Raw genomic sequence first — 10,309 nt, 5'->3', positions numbered from 1 at the left:
TACCTCACCCATGTAGAGACTGCCCCTCTTGCCTCCCCCGCAGAAGGGAGCCAGAGCTCCCTTCCGGCCACCAACGGCCTCTCCCCCCACCCCGCCCCCTGCAGAGCTGGTACCTCCCCTAACGGTTTCCAAACCACATCCACGAGTCCACCCGATCCACCCCTCCCCTCGGCCCCTTCCTTCCACCACAGGGGGCAGACATTAGCCCTTTGCCCATGTTCGCCTCATGTTTCAGCATGGGGGACCCCCTCTCACGTCCTCCCCACTCCCTCAGCCAGTAGTACTCTCTTCTGGCCTCCAAAGTAGGCCTCACCCACTCAGCAGGCAGCCCTTCCTTCTGAGACCCCCACAAGTTTACCCATTAGCCACCCCTCTCTGCACCCCCAAACCAAAAGGCCCCCCCACCAGCCACCCTGGCAGCCAGCGGTCCTCCCCTCAGAACCCCTACACTGAGGAAACCCTTCCCTCAGCCCCTCTGAAGCCTGCCGCTGTCTGCGGCCTCACCCGGATTCCCAATCTAGTATGTGTTAGCCCTCCCCCACACCTCCACTCCTTGCTGGGCCAGCTAAGGGACCCCCACCCGGGACCCCTGGTAACTGCGGAGTCCAGACCCCAGCAAAGTCCCCGCCTGTCTACTTACTTTCTCCGACTCTGTAAACGACTCTTGAATCCTGCTCAGAAGAGTCTGAAGAACTCGGCTCAGCAGCGCAGCCAGGAACCGTGCAGCGCACTATCCCGAGCTCTCTGTGCGAATGCCACCTGGGTTTCCTCCGTGCTCCCGGAAGCCCCAAGAAAGTTCTAGGCAGCTGTTTACAAGGAAAATGATTGGATGAGAAACGCACGAGAGGAGGCTCTTTGCTACTGTATCAATAAGCGGTGAGCACTAAGGACTTGATGTTCCAAGGCCTGGCCCACCGGGAAGCAAAGATGGCTTCCCTGATGGCGCAGATGGTAAAAAAAAAAAAAAAAGAAAAAAAAAATCTACCTGCAATGCGGGAGACCTGGGTTCGATCCCTGGGCTGGGAAGATCCTCTGGAGAAGGACACTACTGAGCGACTTTCACGTCACTTCATTTGCTTTCCACCAATCAAAAGGTCTCCCTGCAACGAAGCTGAGTTGCAAAAGTAAACTTGCAGATGGAAAACGCATCGCTGGCAAATTGGTTAATTTCTCTTTATGTGCGTGTTAAATTGCTTCAGTCGTGTCTGGCTCTTTGCAACCCTATGGACTATAACCCGCCAGGCTCCAGTGTCCGTGGGGATCCTCCAGGCAAGAATACTGCAGTGGGCTCCCATGCCCTTCTCCAGGGAATCTTCCCGACCCAGGGATCGAACCTGCACCTCTCAGTCTCCTGCATTGGCAGGCAGGTTCTTTACCACTAGTGCCACCTAGGAAGCCTGTTATAGTTCATCTTATACTGTGACTGATAATTTCATAATGCTGTTCTGTATATTACTGGTTTTTGTCTAGTTTTATCAACTAGCCATCTTCTCTCATGGTAGAAAGAGGATGAGGGAGCTCTCTGGTGTCCCTTTTATAAAGTCACTAATCTCTTTAGTTAGGGTCCCACCCTCATGGGCTAATCACTTCCCAAAGGCCCCACCTCCAAATCTCATTGCTTTGGGGGTTAGAATTTAATAGGTGAATTGGTGGGGCGTTTACAAACATTCAATACATAGCACTGTCTGTTCATCAATTTTTGTCCTTATGTTCCCTTTTTTCCTGCCTGTAATAATTTCATAAAGGCTTTTAGCTTTCTCTCTTTTTATTTATTTATTTTAATTGGAAGATAATTACTTTGAAGTGTTATCATGGTTTTGGCCATGCATAAATATGAATTGGCCATAGGTATACATGTGTCCCCTCCATTCTGAAATCTCCTCCCACCTCCCTCCCCACTCTATCCCTCCAGGATGTCACCTTTCTCTTGAATCAGCATTAAGCTGAGTGGACTTAACACTGATGCTGATCTTGCATTCACACACTGAGATATTTCTCTTTCTCTAGTTCCTCCATCACTTTTTCACACTTCTGCCATATTATTGTTCACATCATCGACAGAACTGACTTCACATGTTCCATGATTTTGTCATAATGCTTTAGAATCATGCCAATGGGTGAATGAGTCATGTTATAAGAACAAGTGATGTCTACCACCTCTCACCTTGCTCCCTCTCTCCATTATTTTCACTTTTGTTTCCGTCGTTATCACTTGGCACTTCTCAGTACTGGCTACATCGCCACTGCTTTTATGATTGAGTCTGGGCATCCTGGGCTTGAAATACAGATACTGTACTCCATACAGTACTGTACAGTAAAGTACACCAAAGTACATCCACTTGTAGAGGGTGCTCACACATGACAAGGTACACCAGAAACGTGAGCTAACTTACATGACTGGACATGTGAATATACATTCACATCTTTGGAAGTTCCCCACTTGAATGCTCTTCTGTAGGGAACTTATTGGATATCTTTAATTTTTCACTGCCTGATTGTAGTTAACATTGTGCCACTTCACATAAATGTACGGACATTTCTACAATATAATTTACAATATTGTGATGTTTTCTGCCATGCATAAATATGAATCGGCCATAGGTGTCCCCTCCATCCTGAGCCCTCATTCCCACTCTACCCCATCTTTTGTGCTGTAGTTACCATGTATATTATATCTACATGGATTATAAACCTTACAATATACTTGCTATTACAACTTTTTTTTTAACTTTTTATTTTTACTTTATTTTACTTTACAATACTGTATTGGTTTTGCCATACATTTACATGAATCCGCCACGGGTGTACATGAGTTCCCAATCCTGAACCCCTCTCCCACGTCCCACCCCATATTACAACTTTTAATAGTCATATGTGTAATAAAGAAATTAAGAGCAAACAAGTAGTTTTTTTTTAATGTTTAAATGTCTTTTGTTGCTGTGCAGTCACTAAGTCGTTTCGACTCTTGGCGACCCCATGGCTTGCAGCATGCCAGGCTCCTCTGTCCTCCACTATGTCTTGGAGTTTGCTCAAATTCATGTCCATGTTTAAATGTTTACACCCATATTTACCGTTTCTGGTGTTCCTCATCTCTACCCAAAGACCAAGAGATTTCCCTCTACTATCATATTTCTTCATGTGGAAAGATATTCTTTAGCATTCTTTTAGTGCAGATCTATTGGTGAATTTTCTTAGCTTTCATCTGTCTCAAAAGGTACTTATTTCACCTTCATTCTTTTTTTCCCACTTTATTTTTAAATTTTTATTGAAGTATAGCTGATTTACAATGTTGTGCCAATCTCTGCTGTCCAGCAAAGTGACTCAGTTATACACATATATACATTCTTTTTTATACTCTTTTCCATTATGATCTATCCCAGGATATTGAGTATAGTTCTCTGTGCTCCGAAGTAGGACCTTGTTTTTTTAATTATGTATTTTAATTGGAGGCTAATTACTTTACAATATTCTGGTGGGTTTTGCCGTACATTGACGTGAATCAGCCATGGATGTACATGTGTCCCCATCCCAAACTCCACTCCTACCTCCCTCCCCCTCCCATCCCTCTGGGTTGTCCCAGTGCACTGGCTTTGAGTGCCCTGTTTTATGCATCAAACTTGGACTGGTCATCTATTTCACATACGGTATGTGCTCAGTTGTTAAGTTGTGTCCAACTCTGCTACCCTGTGGACTGTCGCCCACCAGGCTCAGACTTTGTCCATGGGATTTCCTAGGCAAGAATACTGGAGTGGGTTGCCATTTCCTTTATCACATATGGTAATATCACATAAATTATCACATATGGTAATATCATAAATTATCACATGGTAATATACATGTTTCAATGCTATCCTCTCAAATCATCCCACCCCTGCTTTCTCCCACAGAGTCCAAAAACAACAGAGTCTGTTCTTTATATCTGTGTCTCTTGTTGTCTTGTGTAAAGGTTCATCTTTACCGTCTTTCTAAATTCCATCAGTTCAGTTCAGTTGCTCAGTCATGTCCAACTCTGCAACCCCATGGACTGCATAAATTCCATAAATATGCGTTAATATACTGTATTGGTGTTTTTCTTTCTGACTTACTTCACTCTGCATAATAGGCTCCAGTTTCGTCCACCTTATCAGAACTGATTCAAATGTGTTCTTTTTAATAGCTGAGTGACATTCCATTGTGTACCACAGCTTTCTTATCCATTCATCTGCCGATGGACATTTGGTTGCTTCCATGTCCTGGCTATTGTAAACAGTGCTGCGATGAACATTGGGGTATACGTGTCCCTTTCAATTCTGGTTTCCTCAGTGTGTATGCCCAGCAGTAGGATTGCTGGGTCATATGGCAGTTCTATTTCCAGTTTGTTTGTTTGTTTGTTTTTGTAAGTTAATTTATTTATTTTAATTGGAAGCTAATTACTTTACAATATTGTGGTGGATTTTGCCATATATTCACATGAATCAGCCATGGGTGTACATGCGTCCCCCGTTCTGAACTCCCTTTCCCACCTCCCACCCCATCCCATCTCTCAGGGTCATCCCAGTGCACCAGCCCTGAGTGCCCTGTCTCATGCGTCAAGCCTGGACTGGTGATCTATTTCACATATGGTAATATATGTGTTTCAATGCTATTCTCTCAAATCATCCCACCCTCTGCTTCTCCCACAGAGTCCAAAAGTCTATTCTTTACATCTGTGTCTCTTTTGCTGTCTCGCATACAGGGTTATCATGACCATCTTTCTAAACTCCATATATATGCATTAATATACTGCATTGGTATTTTTCTTTCTGACTTACTTCACTCTGTATAATAGGCTCCAGTTCCATCCACCTCATTAGAACTGATTCAAATGCACTCTTTTTAATAGCTGAGTAACATTCTGTTGTGTATATGTACCACAGCTTTCTTATCCATTCGTCTGCTGATGGACATCTAGGTTGCTTCCATGTCCTGGCTATTGTAAACAGTGCTGCGATGAACATTGGGGTACACGTGTCTCTTTCAATTCTGGTTTCCTCAGTGTGTATGCCCAGCAGTGGGAATCCAGGGTTGTATTGCAGGTCTATTTCCAGTTTTTTTAAGGAATCTCCGCACTGTTCTCCATAGTGGCTCTACTAGATTGCGTTCCCACCAACAGTGTAAGGGTTCCCTTTTCTCCTTGTTGTTTATGCATTCTAAATGTAATTGCTTGCCATCAGGTTTGGCCTTTGTCTGTCACTCCCTTAGTGTCTGGAGTTTGGAGGACACCACTCAAGGCTCCACACACACCCCAGGCCACCTCCCACCACTGGCTTGGGCCCTCCCTCCTTCCTGAGGCTTGGCTTCACCCTGGACCACTTTTCCAGGCCCCTTCCCCGCTGGGATCCCTGGGACTCACTGCAGAGTGGCTGAATCAGGGCTTGCTGCCTTCAGGGCCCTGTCTCTGCCTGCACCCGCCCCACTCACTCCTGCCACAATAAGGAGAGGTGGATGGAGGAGAGACGGAGTAGGATAGGCCTGGGTGGATTGCTTCTGGAGCTGCTGGGTGCATCCACAGATTTCTGTTACATGACTTTCTCTAGGCTGGTCATGTGTTTGAAATTCTTGATTAAAAAAAAAAACTGGGAAACCTTCTGGGGACGGCATCTAGAGGCATTCATGATGGTGCCTACAACACAGCCTCTAACAAAACCAGGCTGTCTCAAACCCCTGGTAATAGAATTGTTTATACCAAGAAGGTTGGGAAAGCACCAAAATCCATGTGTGGTGTGTGCCCAGGCAGACTTAGGGGCGTTCGTGCTGTGAGACCTAAAGTTCTCATGAAGTTGTCTAAAATGAAGAAACATGTTAGCTGAGCCTATGGTGGGTCCATGCGTGCTAAATGTGTCCATGACAGAATCAAGCGCCCTTTCCTTATTGAGTAGAAGATTGTTGTGAAAGTGTTGAAAGCACAAGAACAGAGTCAGAAAGCTAAACAGGACATTAAGGAAGTCTCTTCTATTGCTGGATTGCTCCCCACCCTGAAAAGTTTTTTTTTTTTTAATGAATGGTTATTAAATTCTATCCAAATCTCTTTTTTTGTTTTTTTTTTAATTTGGCAAAATAATGATCACATGGTTTTTCTCCTTTATTTTATTAATATGGCTGATTTTATTGATTGCTTTCCTACTTTTTCTAAACTTAAATGATCTCAAATAGTTTATGGATTTAGTTTGCTAATATTTTATTTAGAATTTTTGCTTTTGTGTTTATAAGAGAGATTGGCTCATAATTTTCCTTCCTTGTAGCATCCTCTTTGTGGGCCTGAGTTTTCTTTGCAGAAAGATTTTTTTTAATACAAACACAATTACTGTAATATAAAATTTTCTATTTCAAAAAAAATCTAAATAAAAAATGAAGCATTTTTGAGCAAGAAAAAAATAAAAAAGCCTCAAAAAACCAAAAACTGGAAAAATTCTAGAGGGAAATGAATCTCCTGATACATGCTGAGGACACTCAGCAATTCCACAGTGTGGCGGATGTGGGGTGCGCTCCAAGAGGCTCCCGCCCCACCTCAGGCTTTCACTTCGTCCTTCTGTGAATGTTTAATGCCAAGGCTCTCTAAGAATTGCCCAAAACCACAAAAGCTGCCTTCCCCCAGGTTGAGCTTAGCACACATCCCATTACTAGTTGCTAATGTGGGATACAAACGTCCAGCCCCTTGCATCAACTGGCTCAGTCCATTCCCTAGTGGATGAGCTTCCTATGGATCCAAAAATAAATAACCACAAATCAGGTGGCTTAAAAAAAGAGGAATTTATTCTCCTGGCTCTTGAGGCCAGAAGCCCCAAATCAAGGTGCCAGTAGGGCCGTGCTCCCTCCAAAGGCTCCAGGTTCCTTGTCTCTTTCATTTTGTGGGGCTCCAGGCATCCCTTGGCTTGTGGTTGCATCCCTCCAGTCTCTGTGTTTGTCTTCATGTGGCTTCTCTTCTGTGTGTGTCTCTCTCTCTCCTCTTCTGTCTCTTATAAAGACACTTGTCATTGGATTTAGGGCTCACCTGATTTCATGCAAAGATGGACTCGATAAAGGACAGAAATGGTATGGACCTAACAGAAGCAGAAGATATTAAGAAGAGGTGGCAAGAATACATGGAAGAACTGTACAAAAAAGATCTTCACGACCAAGATAATCACGATGGTGTGATCACTCACCTAGAGTCAGACATCCTGGAATGTGAAGTCAAGTGGGCCTTAGAAAGCATCACTACGAACAAAGCTAGTGGAGGTAATGGAATTCCAGTTGAGCTGTTTCAAATTCTGAAAGATGATGCTGTGAAAGTGCTACACTCAATATGCCAGCAAATTTGGAAAACTCAGCAGTGGCCACAGGACTGGAAATGGTCAGTTTTCATTCCAATCCCAAAGAAAGGCAATGCCAAAAACTGCTCAAACTACCGCACAATTACACTTATCTCACACGCTAGTAAAGTAATGCTCAAAATTCTCCAAGCCAGGCTTCAGCAATATGTGAACTGTGAACTTCCAGATGTTCAAGCTGGCTTTAGAAAAGGCAGAGGAACCAGAGATCAAATTGCCAACATCCACTGGATCATGGAAAAAGCAAGAGAGTTCCAGAAAAACATCTATTTCTGCTTTATTGACTATGCCAACACCTTTGATTGTGTGGATCACAATAAACTGTGGAAAATTCTGAAAGAAATGGGAACTGGTGACCTGCCTCTTGAAAAACCTATATGCAAGTCAGGAAGCAACAGTTAGAACTGGACATGGAACAACAGACTGGTTCCAAATAGGAAAAGGAGTACGTCAAGGCTGTATATTGTCACCCTGCTTATTGAACTTATATGTGAAATACATCATGAGAAATGCTGGGCTAGAAGAAGCACAAGCTGGAATCAAGATTCCCAGCAGAAATATCAATAACCTCAGATATGCAGATGACACCACCCTTATGGCAGAAAGTGAAGAGGAACTAAAAAGCCTCTTGATGAAAGTGAAAGAGGAGAGTAAAAAAAGTTGTCTTAAAGCTCAACATTCAGAAAACAAAGATCATGGCATCTGGTCCCATCACTTCATGGCAAATAGATGGGGAAACAGTGGAAACAGTGTCAGACTTTGATTTTTCTGGGCTCCAAGATCACTGCAGATGGTGATTGTAGCCATGAAATTAAAAGACGCTTACTCCTTAGAAGAAAAGTTATGACCAACCTAGATAGCATGTTCAAAAGCAGAGACATTACTTTGCCAACAAAGGTCCGTCTAGTCAAGGCTATGGCTTTTCCAGTAGTCATGTGTGGATGTGAGAGTTGGACTGTGAAGAAAGCTGAGCGCCGAAGAATTGATGCTTTTGAACTGTGGTGTTGGAGAAGACTCTTGAGAGTTCCTTGGACTGCAAGGAGATCCAACCAGTCCATTCTAAAGGAGATTAGCCCTGGGTATTCTTTGGAAGGAATGATGATAAAGCTGAAACTCCAGTACTTTGGCAACCTCATGTGAAGAGTTGACTCATTGGAAAAGACTCTGATGCTGGGAGGGATTGGGGGCAGGAGAAGGGGACAACAGAGGATGAGATGGCTGGATGGCATCACCAACTCGGTGGACATGAGTTTGAGTGAACTCTGGGAGTTGGTGATGGACAGGGAGGCCTGGAGTGCTGCAAATCATGGGGTCGCCAAGAGTTGGACACGACTGAGCGACTGAACTGAATCATCCAGAATGATCTCATGTTGAGATTCTTAATTTCATCACATCTGCATAAGACCCATTTCCCGGAAAACTCAACATTCACAGGTTCTGGAAGTTAGGGCGTGCACGTATCTTTTAAGGGGCTACCCTTCACCCCATTATACCTCTAAAGACCAGGTCCAGGCTTATCTAGCCAGACTCCTGGTGAGAAGACAAGAGTGGGCATCAGAACCTGCAACCAGGGGCCACAGGGGACCTCCCTGCCTCTGATCCAGGGACGGGGCGCTGAAGCTATGCTGCATTTGACCTCCTGAGAACCCTGCTCCCTGAGGCCAGAAGCACCCGAGTCGGGGTATCCCAGCTTTCCTCCTAAAGCAGGGTCAGGCAGCAGCTGTCTTGGGAGCATCAGCATGGGGAGGGCTTCTTGCTGCAGTCCTGTGCTCTGCTTGTGGAAGGAAGGGTCCCCACTTCATGCTTAATTCCCAATGACAGGGCCAGGAGAGACAGAACAGGCAGTCCTGGTGTTTTTTGCTGTGGATTTTCTTCCACAGCCTTTTTCCTATTCTCAACTTTGGGAGGAACTCATCATGACCAAGGGCAGGCATGTGCATTCAGCCGTGGATTCCAACCCCAGTCCTATGGGAAAATGCAGATTCCAAGGCCCTGGGGGACCCAGGGAAAGACCAAAGCATGCAGTAGCTCTTCCCTACTCCTCTGTCTCTGCCCACTGGTCTCCCCAAATCCCCTCTCACTGCCCCCACTTTCTTAGCTTCACCCTTCTGCCTCAAATGGGCTGTTCTCTTACTGGGATGCTGTGGCTCAGCCACTTGGTGCTGACTGCCCCCCCAGGGATTCTGTGAGCCCCAGATGGATGGACTGATGGACGGATGGACTGATGGACAGATGGACAGACGGACGAAAAGTAAAGCCCTGCAAGTCTTGAGACATGGGAGATGCGTGGCTAACACTGCCCCTCCCCTGCCCCCTGGGACTGCTGCGACCCCCAAGGTCTCTAAGCAGCCCACACTGAAAGCGGAAGTGCCCCGGGGGACACGAGAAGCCAAGCCAGACCCCCCGCGGAGCACGCCGAGGGTGGATGCGGGGCCGGGCTTCCCTCCTGCTGTGCCGCGCATGCTCCGTGCCCCCCACCACCACGCCCCATCCCACTCCGCGCTGCCCCAGCCCTGCTAGGGCCCCGGGACCCGGCAAGTTGGTGCTGAACAGACGGACTGCTGTGCAGGACGCGCCTCCCGCACCGCACCCAGAGGTAAAGTCAAGCCCCGTCGCCCCCTGAGGGTGGTGCCCTGGAGGGCTGCTAGGAGGTGGTGGCCTTGGCCTCGGGCTTTCTCCAAGTGAGGGACGGGGGCGCGGTGGGCTGGGGGGAACGGAAGGACGGCTCAGAAGCCCGCGAGCCAGGTCTCAGCAGGTGGTTAGGGACGCCCTGGGAGGTGGCGAGCGCGGAGAGCTGACGAACAAGCCCTCGGGGCTTCCGTCCCCCTTCCTCTCTGTTTCTCTCTTCTGACTGCGGTTCGCCGCTAACTCTAGGGCTGCTCGGAGAGCCTCGCGACGCGGGTAAGTTTGGATTTTGCGCCTCTGCGTCAGGTCGCGGCACTCCCGCCCAGGGACACCCAGCCAACCGTCTGCGAGCGTGA

At 46.4% G+C, this 10,309-nt stretch overlaps 1 pseudogene; it reads left to right on the top strand.

Annotated features, from left to right (window-relative positions):
• Window positions 1–821: 821 nt before the first annotated feature.
• LOC138930775 (large ribosomal subunit protein eL34-like) lies at window positions 822–10,309 on the top strand (annotated as a pseudogene).

The sequence above is a fragment of the Ovis canadensis genome, chromosome X (assembly GCF_042477335.2).
Source record: "Ovis canadensis isolate MfBH-ARS-UI-01 breed Bighorn chromosome X, ARS-UI_OviCan_v2, whole genome shotgun sequence".
NCBI lineage: Eukaryota > Metazoa > Chordata > Mammalia > Artiodactyla > Bovidae > Ovis > Ovis canadensis.
The sequence above is the reverse complement of the archived record's forward strand: the minus strand, read 5'-3'. Positions and strand labels throughout refer to the sequence as shown.